Here is a 13,373-nt window from a genome sequence, read left to right on the forward strand (position 1 = left end):
TTAATTCATCTTACAACAGAAAAAAACACTAGATGAAAGCCCCTAGACACCACCCATTGACTAAGAGCCTTGAATATTAAAGGGCTGGCCACTTACAGATATCAAATTAGTAGTTTTAACACACCCAGGAAGATATCGAGAGAGACCTAGGGGAAGTCCACGTGGACCTCTCTATATATTAAATTGAATACACAGAAAGTGTATACACAGAAACTGACTGGCACCTGGGTGGCTCAGTCAGTTAAGCGTCCAACTTTTGATTTTAGGTCAGGTCATGATCTCAGGGCGGTGAAATGGAGCCCAGTGTCAGGCTCCATGCTGGGTATGGAGCCTGCTTTAGATTCTCTCTCTCCCTTTTCCCCCTCTCCCCTTTAAAAATAAGTTAAAACAAAATAAAATATATGTTGATTTAAAAAGAGAAATCTCCACGGAGAAACAGATAGGATATAATATCCTGAGCTCATCTCTGAATCTTCTGAAAGCTTTCCAGTACCATGCCAAACTATATTGGACCCTAAAAGACAAACAAACCAACAAACAAAAATACCCTGAAAAATGTTTGCTATTATATAAATATGTTAACATATTTTTAGTTGATAAGTTTGTTTCAGATCATTAAAATGGTATTAAAATATTTATTTATTTTTTAAAATATTTTATTTATTCATTTGCAAGAGAAACAGAGAGAGAACAAGCAGGGGGAGAGGCAGAGGGAGAGGGAGAAGCAGACTCCCTGCTGAGCAAGGAGCCTGATGCAGGACTCGATCCCAGGACCCTGGGATCATGACGTGAGCCGAAGGCAGACGCTTAACCATCTGAGCCACCCAGGCACCCTTAAAATATTTAAAAGTTTAAAAGTAGGCATATTAAAATTCACATTATTCTAAGTTTAGATATTTTATTTATAATGAAACAAAATTATTTTAATTTTACTTTTCTTGATTTTAATAGAAAGAAACTCATCAATAAAATATTTTTAAAATCTGCATTTTTCCTTATCTCATTTGCAGTTGAGAGAATTGCCATTTTGGCAATTTATCATGATCAAATGATGATAATTTAATTAATTTTATAAATTAATATCACTTCATATCTAAACTTATGAGATGCACTAAACTGATATTTAGAGGAAAATGTATAGCCTTAAATGTTTATGTTCCAAAAGGAAAAAAAGGATAAAAAAAATATTGAGCTAGTTATCTTTATTATGACATTAGAAAAAGAACAACAGAACAAATTCAGATAAAGAGGAGATGGTAAAGATAAGAGCATTATTTAATGAAATAAAAAACAACAAAACAAAAGTTTAAAAATATTTTCAAATTAAAAGAAAGGTTTACCAAACAATATAAATATCTTTATGAACAAATTTCAAGACACAAGTATACACATCCCTATACAAATTTTGTTTGCCAAAATTGAGTTGAGAAGACATAAAATATATAAATCATATTCTACATTTTAAATAAATTGAACCACAAGCTAAAGCTAAGAGTATTTCTCCCCCCAAAAAACACCAGAACCTAAGAATTCCATTCCAAAGAAAAGTGAGTTCTTACATCCAGTCAAAGACATATACAAAAGTTTAATCATATTTTTATTAATTGCCAAACTCTAGAAGCAATTTGAGTGCTTATAAGCACTAAAATGGGTAAATAAAAAGATAAGAGGGTATTTTAGGCAGAGAAAACATGAGAAACAGAAAACATATAGAGTTGGAAAAAACACCCATGGAGAAGAATCATAAATATCATATTAAAAAGTTTGGCTTTTTTACCAAAAAAAAAAAAAAGGCATTGACAAGCTTAAAGCAAGGAAGTACTATGATAGGTCAATGCATCATTATTTTTAATTTAAATTCAAGTTAGTTAACATATAATGTAGTATTGGTTTCAGGAATAGAATTTAGTGATTCATTACTTACATATAACACCCATTGCTCATCCCAACAAGTGCCCTCCTTAATACCCATCACCCATTTATATCATCATCTCACCTGCTTCCCCTCCAGCAACCCTCAGTTTGTTCTCTATATTTAAGAGTCTCTTATGGTTTGCCTCCCTCTCTGTTTTTATCTTTATTTTTCCTTCCCTTCCCCTATGTTCATCTGTTTTGTTTCTTAAATTCCACATATGAGTGGAAATCATATGATATCTGTCTTTCTCTGACTGACTTATTTCACTTAGCATAATACATTCTAGTTGCATACACATCATTGCAAATGGCAAGCTTTCATTCTTTTTGATCACTGAGTTATATTCCATTGTGGATCCATATATACATATATATATATATATATATATATATATATATGTCTTCTTTATCCATTCATCAGTTGAAATATGTCATTTACAAGGAGGCTATGCCTGCAGAGAATAAAATGGATTGATATAAAAGGTACTATTCTGGATTTAAGAGTATTTACATGATTGGCCCTTCCATAGCATTTAGTAATCTACTTAAATTTAACTTCTTAGAGAGGCTTTCCTTAATTTTTCTAAAATGGGTACCACTCTTTTATCCAATTTGTCTCTTTCTTATACTCCTGGTTTTTAAATTTTTTCATCATTTATTGAAATTATATAATGTATTTGTTTTTCTACTTTCTCTGCTAAGATGTAAGATCCATGAAAACTGAATCTTTATTGGTCTTTTCTTTGTTGAATCACCAAGTACAGTGTTGGTGCACAGTATTCAATAAATATTTGTTATATTAGTTAAAAGTGAATTCCAAAAGTACTGCATTATATCCTAGGTATAGATGAGCTTTTGTAGATAAGACTTTCACACCATTTCTCTATCTGCTGACTGCACATTTAATTCATATGACTTTTAATAAATGATACCAGTAATACAGGTAATGTAATAAATTCATTTGTATTATGAGATAATATATAACATATGTACACGCATGCAACATAAACATATGTGTTACATATGTATATATAACTTATATATTATTTCATAATGTATATGAATTTATTACATGCCTATGTTGATATATATGCTTATTAATATATATTAACATAAAGAAGTGACTGGAGAGGGTGAAAAGGAATTTCAACTATCTTAAAACAAGGTCATTCATATAACTTTTAATTTCTTTGCTGACAATATTATTTTCCAAAACACAGGGGAAATTATCAAGGAACTTCACTGCTCTTCTGATCCTCATCTGAACATCAAGGAAAAACTATCAAAGTTGAACTGTCAAGAACATTAAACAAAAATTACCATTTCATTTCAAAAATTATGATGAGGAGAAAAACGTTTAGTCATACATGTTCCCTCCTGTTTGGGAAAGCTGGTCTTATGAATTCATATAAAAGAATAAAAATCCTTATAAAAGAGAGATTTTTTTTTTACGAGGCTCTGAAGAGAAGATGAATTGCATTAGAAAGCTCTCACAACAATTACCCTGACTGTATGGTTAATAATACACTACAAATTATATCAAAGAGGAGTTGGGGAATGTGAATAAAGCACCATGTTTCCTTCATTCATTCAATAAATAATTAAGTGACTGCTATATGACAAATATTGTGTTTAGGACTACTGACATAGTGCCTCTCCTCCGAGAGCTTATGATCTAGTGGGGAATGCAGAGAAGAGCACAGACAGTAAAGTATTAGTGTCACAAGTGCTGCGTTGGGGAAAGCTAATGATAACATGGTGCATGCATGGACTGGCTTACCTGGACTTGAAGGGAAGATATCCTTGGTAAGTGAGTTTATATGAGGGTTTGAGGAATGAGTAAGAGTTAGACAAAGGCTGGGGAAAGAGTGTTCTAAGAGGAAGAAACAATATAAGTTCATGCCCAGAAAATATGTTTTCAAGTGATAATCCAAAGATCTCAGATTGTTTTTAAAAAACATGTACAAGTAATGGAATCAAGGACATAACAAAGTTCAATGTAAATACAAGTTTTATAGTAGAATAAAAAGTAAAATGAATGAATTGATGACAACAAAATTCTAATAGTGGCCAATAGGGAGTTCTTTGTTTGTTGTTAGAGTCAGAGAAAGACCAAAGGATGGAGATACCCGATGATGGGGAGAGGTTATTGAATACTGACACAGAAAAGGCTAAACTTTTGCTTCTATCTCTAAAAGAAGAGTCTCCAGAGTGGAAAGACAAGAATAAGCTGCTTTTGGTCAGGGGAAAAGAAATACAAGATGGGTGAAAATACACTAGGTAGACTTCTAGATTTAGTAAATGTATCCAAATCTCCTGGCCCATTCTATATTCTTGTCATTGCCACTAAGATTGAACAGAGCTAGAGTTGCAGCAGGTGTGACTGCTCATTAAAAAATAACTTCGGCTAGAAAGACACTCGATTCAGCAAAATTAATCAGGCTGCCCTTGAAGTGATCACATATTTCTGTCTTTTGGTACATTAATTAGTATTCCTGGCAGAGATATAAGGGTCAGGGAGATCTTGGTGGGTAGAGAGAGGGAGGATTTACAAAACTTGGACATGGTATTGGTAGACCTTTCTTTGAGAGGATGGAAACATTTTTTATTTTATTTTTTATATTGATTAAAAGTTGGTGGTTTTACAGTTTAGCACAACAAATAATTATGTAACATTATTTCCAACTTACACAGCCAATTTCATGTATATTTGAAAACTTTTAGGTGAGAGTACAGCATAATGGTTGTGTGTGCAATCCCTGGACCCAGAATGTTTGAGTTCAACTATAACTTCTCCTCTTTCTGTGGACCTTGGACAAGTTCACAGTCAGTGAACTGGTTTCCTCAACTGGAAAAATGGGTTTGATGATGGTAAGTGTCAAGAATTAAGATAAGTACCACATTTTCACAGGTGCTGGCAGAAGACATGAAACCCTTGAGTCCAACACAAAGGATTCTATTTCTCAGGGTGCAGGAAGAAGTATGAACTGCATGTTCCCATAGATTTACCTTGGGACAACACAGCAATGGGTCCCGGTAAATGCTTTGTACACAGAAGTCTATGTCACAACTGAGGAAATCTAAGCTTAGGAAATCCCTCCATCTTAAAGGGGATTGCTAGAAAAAACCTGATCAATCGAGTTTTACTGAAATGAATAAATTATTTTTATTATTCTGGACAGCAAACAAATCTACTCTCTACTTTGAAAGAAACCTTATCTCTATCTCTCAAGGCTGTTTTCTATACTAAGATGTATGAAAATATAGTCTGGAACAAAAGCTGTCACCAGACATGCAGAAATGTGAGAGAACCATGGACAAATATTTCTCAATATATCCAATAGGTTTCTTGAAAAGATTACATAAGTTAATGAGTATAAAGCATCTAGAACAGTGCCTGACATAGACAATTTTACATAGATAACACTACCATTGCAATAATTCAGTTTTGTCTGGATATTACTTTGAGACACTGGGAAAAGCAGGGCATTCTTCAACATTCCCAAAACTGCATATGCTATTAGATTTCTGATAGACAGTATATCTTTTATTTCTTCTGCTCAGATCTCAACTTGCTTAAAAAAAATCTCTGAAATTGGCCTAGAATACACAACTATAACCTTAATGGTAATAATAATGGAAAAATATATACTGTTTTAGGCTAGATCTTGTTTAAAGCATTTTATGTATATTATCATATTTCATTCTTAAAACAACCCTTTGAGAAAAATGGTTTTTTTTCATTTTCCAGGTGATGAAGTTGAATCACAGAGAAGAAAAATAACTTCCCCCTGCTCATACCATTATTGACATTAAATGTGGTATTTGTCAGGTTTATCTGGTATACAGTTATTCTTTGATTTTTTCCCCTTTCCATACTCTACTCTTCAGAAGAAAATAACACAACCCACACTTAATGAGTAATGAAGTTATGTTTCATCTCCTTAAAGGTGTGTTATCTACAAGAATTATTTAAATTTCTTAGTGTAGAAGACTTGTCTATTCTCCCCATTTATTTGTTCATTTAATCATGTATATCAGTGTGGTCCCATGGTTATTTATTTTATACTTTGTTTTGTAATGTAATACTACTACTTTATTGTGTTGCTCACATTGTTCCAGCTTTAGTCATTGAGAGTTCTTTCAACTGGCTCTCATATCAGTATGACTTTGACATACCCCCATCATTGTGTGTGTGTTTTTTTTTAAGTGCTTACCTACTTTTTAGTACTACAAGATGCTCTAGGTTGATCATGTGCATTTATTCCCCAGTCATATAATTAGCCATTTCTCCCAAAGCCCTTGTTTCTTTTATTGGAAATGTTGGTATTAGAAAATAAGAGTTGGGTGTTAGGTGTGCTCATTGCTACTGCATGTCATTGCTTCTATTCTCTTCTAGCTAATAGAGCAAGGAGGCACTGTGACTATACTAACCCATGTATATACACATATTTCTAAATATTTTTATGTGTAACCACCTGTATCTATATTAAGCTAAACATGAGTTAAAACTGATGTCTCCAATGCCAAACAGTGACCAGTCTAGTCTCTTCTTGCTTGTCTGTACCCTTCCACTCCATCAGTGAGAAACCTGGCTTCCATCATATGGCATCAATTCAATTAATAGTTTAACTCCAGTATACATGTATAGTGGTTTCAGAATCATTAGCTTATACTCCATGGGAAACAATTTTATCAACTAAAGGACAGTTTTACATATTTTACATATTTCCAGTCACTTAGGTCAGTACCTTATTCCTCTACTCCCATTGGTGAGTTTATTTCATATATTTATAATACACATAAGTTATTTTTTAAAGAGTTTATTTATTTTTATTTATTTATTTATTTATTTATTTATTTATTTATTTGAGGCAGGTAAGGGCAGACGGAGAAGGAATCTCAAGGAGACTCAGGGCTGAGCATGGAGCCCAAAGGGGGGCTCGAGCTCATGACCCTGAAATCATGACCTGAGCTGAAATCAAGAGTTGGAGGCTTAACTGAGTGAGCCACCTAGGTGCCCCACATACTTAGGTTATTTTATCACATTCTGCATTTCATCCTGAGATTAACATACCTCCTAAATGATTTTTCTAAATTAGCATACATTAAAATTACTCTTTGTGCTATAAAGCTTTCTGATTTCTGACAAATGCTTACTGTTTGTATTCACAAATAACATGATCATATACAATAATTTGACTACCCTAAAGAAATCCCATGTGATCCATGTATTAAACCACTCTGTTATCCAAAATCACTGGCAATAAGTGGAATATTTATTTCTTATCTCTATAGTTATGTCTTTTCTGAAAATATCATATAGTTGGAATCATACACTATGTAGATTTTTAAGACAGGATTTTTCCATTTAGCAATATGCATTTAAGAATTATTCATGTCCTTGTGTATTTGGATAGCTCATGTCTATTTCTAGATGAATAATATTTCATTGTACAAATATGCTACAGTTGGTTTATTCATTCACCTATTGAAAGACACCTTGTTTGCTCCCAGGTATGTGATTATGAATAAGGGTGCTATAAATATTCAAATTCAGGTTTTTGCATGGACATTTTTCAAATCAGTCAACTAAGTAACTAAGAGCATCATTTCTGGAGCAAAGGATTAATACTATACTCCACATCCTTGCCAGCAATTGGTATTATCAATGTTTTGGATATTAGCCATTCTAATAGATGTGTAGAAATATCCATTGTTGTTGCAATTTGCTATTATCTAATGACAAATTATATCAAACATCTAATGTGCTTATTTAACATCTGGATATCTTCTTGGTGAGATGTCTGTTCAGACCCCTTGAATTGAGTTTTAAGAATTCTTTGCATATTTGGGGCACAATTATCCACCAAATATGTGTTTTGCAAGTAAGTATTTTCTCTCAGTTGTAGTTATCTTTTCATTCTCTTAAAAGTGTGTTTAGCAGAAAAATTTAATTTATTAAAATCCAAATTATCATTTATTTTTCATGGATGCCATTGATGTTGTATTTTAAAACTAATCTCCAAACCCTTGATTATTTCCCATATTTTCTCCTACATGTTTTATATTTTGCATTTAGATCTATGATCTATCTATTTTGACTTAAATTTTGTTTATAATGCAAGGTCTCTTTCTAGGTTCTCCCCCCACCATTTGAATGTCCAGTAGTTCCAATACCATTTCTTGAAAACACCATCTCTACTCCTTTCAATTTTTTTTGTAACTGATAAGTTGCTTATTTTTAGGCTCTCTGCTTTGTTCCATTATTTTGTCTATTCTCTTGTCAATATTGTATTATTTTGATTACTTTGGCCTTACACTAGTTCTTGGAATTGGTCTCTAAATTTGTTCTTGTTTGGAATTGTGTTGAGTATTCTAGGTCTTTTGTTTTTCTATATAAGCTTTAGAATCAATTTGTTAATAACTTCAAAACTGCTTGCTTGGATTTTGATTGAGCTTGTATTGAATGTATAGACTAGATTGAGAAGAATTGTCATCTCAACAATATTTTGTCTTCTAATCCATGAACATGCAATATTGCTTCATTTACTTAGATCTCTGGTTTTTCATTAATGTATCATAGTTTTTGGCCCTGTGTTTGTCTTCTGATATTTATGCCTAAGTATTTCATTATTGTGTTATTACCAATACTATTTTCATTTCAAATTCTTGTTCTTCATTGTCAATACATAAAAAAAATACAAAAAATACATATTAACCTAGGACCTGTAGCCTTGATACACTTGCTTATTAGTTCCACAGTGTTTGTTAGTGGTATTATCGGTGGTGATGTTTCTTTGGTATATTCAACATAGACAATTCTGTCATCTAGGAATGGAGACAGTCTTGTCTTACTTTCTAATTGCATTACTTTTATTTCCTTTCTTATTTTTTTCACTAGTCATTATTTCCAATATGATATTGACAATAACTGTTGAAAAAAGAAAATGCCTTATTTTAAATTTTAAGGGGAAATGTCCAGTTGTTTACCAATATGCACATTGTTTGCTGCAGATTTTATTTATAGGTTCTTTATCAAATTTAGAAAGTTTCCCTCTCTACTTAGTTTGCTGAGAAATTTTTGTCATGATTAGGTATTGGATTTTGTCAGATGCTTTTCTCTGCATCACTTGATATGATCATTTGATTTTTCTTCTTTAGTCTATCAACATGATTGATTATATTGATTAATATTTGCTTGTTGAATCAGCCTTGCATACCTGAAATAAATCCTGCTGGGTCATATTATATAATTTTTTAATAAAATTTTGGATTTAATTTCCTAAGATTTATTTAGTTGAGGGTTTTTGTGCACATTTTCGTGAGAGATATTGGTCTTTAGTTTTCCTTTATTATAATGTCCTTATCCAGTTTTGGTTTTAGGCTAATACTGTCCTCCTAGAAGGAATTACAAAGTGTTTGTTCTCCTATATTCTGGAAGAGATTATAATGAATTGCTATCATTTTTTCACTAAGTGTTGGGTAGAATGATCAGTGTAACTCTCTTAACTTGGTGATTTCTTTTTTATGAAGTTATTATCAATTTAATTTTTAATACACATAGGGCTATTTACATTATCTACTGATACTTTGTGTATCTCAATGATTGATCCAGTTCTTCTAAATTATCAGATTTGTGGGCATACAGTTGTTCATAGTGTTCATTGATTATTACTTTAATGTTCATAGAATCAGTAGTAATAAGTCTTTCATTTCTGATATTAGTAATTTGTGTCTTATCTATATTTTCTCACTAGCCTGCTTAGAGGTTTATCAATTTTATTGATATTTTTAAAGACTCAGGCTTTGGTTTAATTGATTCCTCCCCTTTTCCCCCTCAGAGTAAACTTTTGTTCTGGAGAAGTCTCTTTGACTGTTTCATAGAGATTACTGCTTTCCTCCCCCTGTCATAGCCACAAGGGATTTTCCTTTGATTTTCATCATGATAAATTGCAGGATTCCTGGAAGTAAAACCAAGAAAATTGTGAGGGTCCCTCAGTCTGTGGCCACCAAGCTAGTCCACTCTCAGTCTCCATAAATTTGTCCAAATTATTATATAAATATTGCTACCAGTTAATGACTCCAGCAGCTTTTGCTCCAGATAAGCCGACCTCAGTTGTGCCTCTGGATTTGTCTATTGCTTTAGACTTTGAGGTGGTAATGTGACCTGCAAACTCAATTCTCTGTTGGGTCCAAGAAAATTCATTAATTGTTTATTTGTTTTGCTTTTTCCTGTAATAAAAATAGAAGCGACAACTTCTAGGCTTTTTATATGTTGTGGCTGTGGTGGGACCAAAGAACGATTTTTTGACAAAGCTTCTTGTAAACCAGGAAAGCTTGGTAGATAGAAAGTGTTTCTATTGCAAAAGAGATTGACAAGGTCTTACATAAAATCCTTATAAACAGGATTATGAAATACAGATAGGAATAAATAAAACTTACGTGAATTCCCAATTCAACAATTATACATGAAACATATTAACAGATAGATTATGCTAATCTGAAGAGAAGGTACTAGTAGAATTGCACAAAGTTCATTTGGAGAAAAAATTTGAAATGACAAATTGAATATCTCATATTTTGATATGTTTGAAACATATTTAAGCTTACAAGTTGAAATCCAATAATATTTTTTTTTAATTTTTTTATTGTTATGTTAATCACCATATATTACATCATTAGTTTTTGATGCAGTGTTCCATGATTCATTGTTTGTTCATAACACCCAGTGCTCCATGCAGAACGTGCCCTCCTCAATACCCATCACCAGGCTAACCCATCCCCCCACCCCCCTACCCTCTAGAACCCTCAGTTTGTTTTTCAGAGTCCATCATCTCTCATGGTTCGTCTCCCCCTCTGACATACTCCCCTTTTCTTCCTCTGCTGTTATCTTCTTCTTTTCCTTTTTTCTTAAAATATGTTGCGTTATTTGTTTCAGAAGTACAGATCTGTGATTCAACAGTCTTGCACAATTCACAGCGCTCACCGTAGCACATACCCTCCCCAATGTCTATCACCCAGCCATCCCATCCCTCCCACCCCCAACCACTCCAGTAACACTCAGTTTGTTTCCTGAGATTAAGAATTCCTCATATCAGTGAGGTCATGTGATACATGTCTTTCTCTGATTGACTTATTTCACTCAGCATAACACCCTCCAGTTCCATCCACGTCGTTGCAAATGGCAAGATCTCATTCCTTTTGATGGCTGCATAATATTCCATTGTGTATATATACCACCTCTTCTTTATCCATTCATCTGTCGATGGGCATCTTGGTTCTTTCCACAGTTTGGCTATTGTGGACATTGCTGCTATAAACATTGGGGTACACGTACCCCTTTGGGTCCCTACATTTGTATCTTTGTGGTAAATACCCAGTAGTGCAATTGCTGGATTGAACGGTAGCTCTAATTTCAACTGTTTGAGGAACCTCCATACTGTTTTCCAGAGGGGTTGCAAGCTGGTGAAATCCAATAATATTTTAAAGGTCCTAAAATATCCCCCTTTTAAAAAAAATCCCAACTTTGAACTATACACAACTGGCAAGTCCTGACAGTAATAGAATTTGTCAAAAAGACTTAGATGTTTAAGGTGTCATTTAGCTCATTATCTGTTGAAAGTTTGTTGTGTCATAAAAGGCTAACCTCACTGCAAAGGTATATTGTGCTCCTAGATGGTCTTACCCTATTGTGAATTGGTCTTATGATATGCAGACTAGTGTTTTCAGTCCTAAAAAACATTCAGTGAGGAAACTAAAACATTGAGCAGAGAATGCCAGGATGGTGAAGAAAGGAAACAATGCTTGTGGAAAATAGTTGAAAGAAGTCTAGAATATAAAGTTTAGGGAAGAGATGAAAGGGCACATAATTCTTCACCTATCTAAAAACATGAATACTTGAGAAAAATCAGTATCATACCATTAAGAAAAGTTAGAAGTTAGTGGCTAAGATAGAAATTTTTCATTTTCTGTGTGAGAAAAAAATATAAACAGGGAATGTGCTGCAAAGGGAATGCTGAGTTTTTCACACCAGAGATAACTGAAAGGGATATTTTCAGAGGGAATTTAGGCCTTGTGTGAGTTAGACTAGAATTTCCTAAAGATCATTTTTCACTCAAGAGTTTTTTCATCATTGAAAAAGATTAAAGATGGACTTTATCAGCTTTAGACTATGGTTCAAGATGTACCCTTAAGATTTAAGGAAAACTAAAATTTTTTAGTGGTATGCAGGTAATAAGGCAAAGACATACTGATGTCATCGCTTCCCATTCTTTCATCTTCCACCACTCATACAAAATCAGAATATCTTAGAAAAACTATGCATTCTTCCCTTTTGTACAAATGCATACCCAGAAGCTTAAGTAAGAAGATAACAGGTTTCCCTCTTTTCTATCTCAGAGAAACCTACAGAATAGAGATGATGCAGCAGATTTTACTTTACAAAAATGACAGCAACACTACTTCTTATTCCATGTGTTCCCCAGGCAATGTGACATTGCTACCCCTCTCAGAAAGTACAGTATATTTCCCCTTTCCCTTGGATTTGCACTGGACACTCTATTCATGAACTTTGTCAAGAAGAAATAAAACGCAATAAGACTAGAAAGGAAGAAGTTGTCATAAACACTCCACAATGGCAAGAGGGACCCACATCCAAAATTTTAGATGTTGAGACTGGTGATTACACACACACACACACACACACACACACACACACACACAAAGAGGAATGAGAAGTTTATTACCTTCATAATTGAAGTCTCTCAGTGGAGCAGGGAAGGACTTTCAGAGCATATCTGAGAAGACTAGAGAGAAAGGAAAGAGTTTAAGCTCAGGGTTTTGATTGTGATTAGGGGAGAGAGCCAAAGTGACTGTTGATGCATGATGGCAGGGGACTGTTCGGTTTAAGTCTCCCACTTACATCTAAGGAACTTTCCCTAAGATTGTAGGACAAAGCTTTCTTTCTTGTTTTTGGTTTTCATATTTTATTCGAATATAGTTGACACATTATATAAGTTTCAGAAGTAATGTTATTCTATGTTCACCCCAAGTGTAGCTCCCATCTGTCATCACACAACACTGTTTTAATATTATTGACTATATTCCCTGTTCTGTGCCTTTTATTTCTGTGACTTACTCATTCCATAACTGGAAACCTATATCTCCCACTTCACCCATTTTGCTCTTCTCCACCCCTCTCCCCTCTGGCAACCATCAGTTTGTTTTCTGTATTTACAGGTCTATTCTGCTCTTTGTTTATTTGTTTTATTTTGTGGATTCCACATTTGAGTGAAATCACATGGGATCAATGTTTCTTGGACATTCTTTCCTGCTTTGTTGAAGATTAATTAACCATATAGTAGTGGGCACATTCTGGGTTTTATACTCTGTTCTATTGAATTATTTGTCTTTTTTGTGCAAGTACCATACTGTTTTGATTACTACAGCTTTGTAAT

The sequence above is a fragment of the Callorhinus ursinus genome, unplaced genomic scaffold, assembly GCF_003265705.2.
Source record: "Callorhinus ursinus isolate GAN/ISIS: 27379988/994484 unplaced genomic scaffold, GSC_fseal_2.0 scaffold19, whole genome shotgun sequence".
NCBI classification, from domain to species: Eukaryota; Metazoa; Chordata; class Mammalia; order Carnivora; family Otariidae; genus Callorhinus; species Callorhinus ursinus.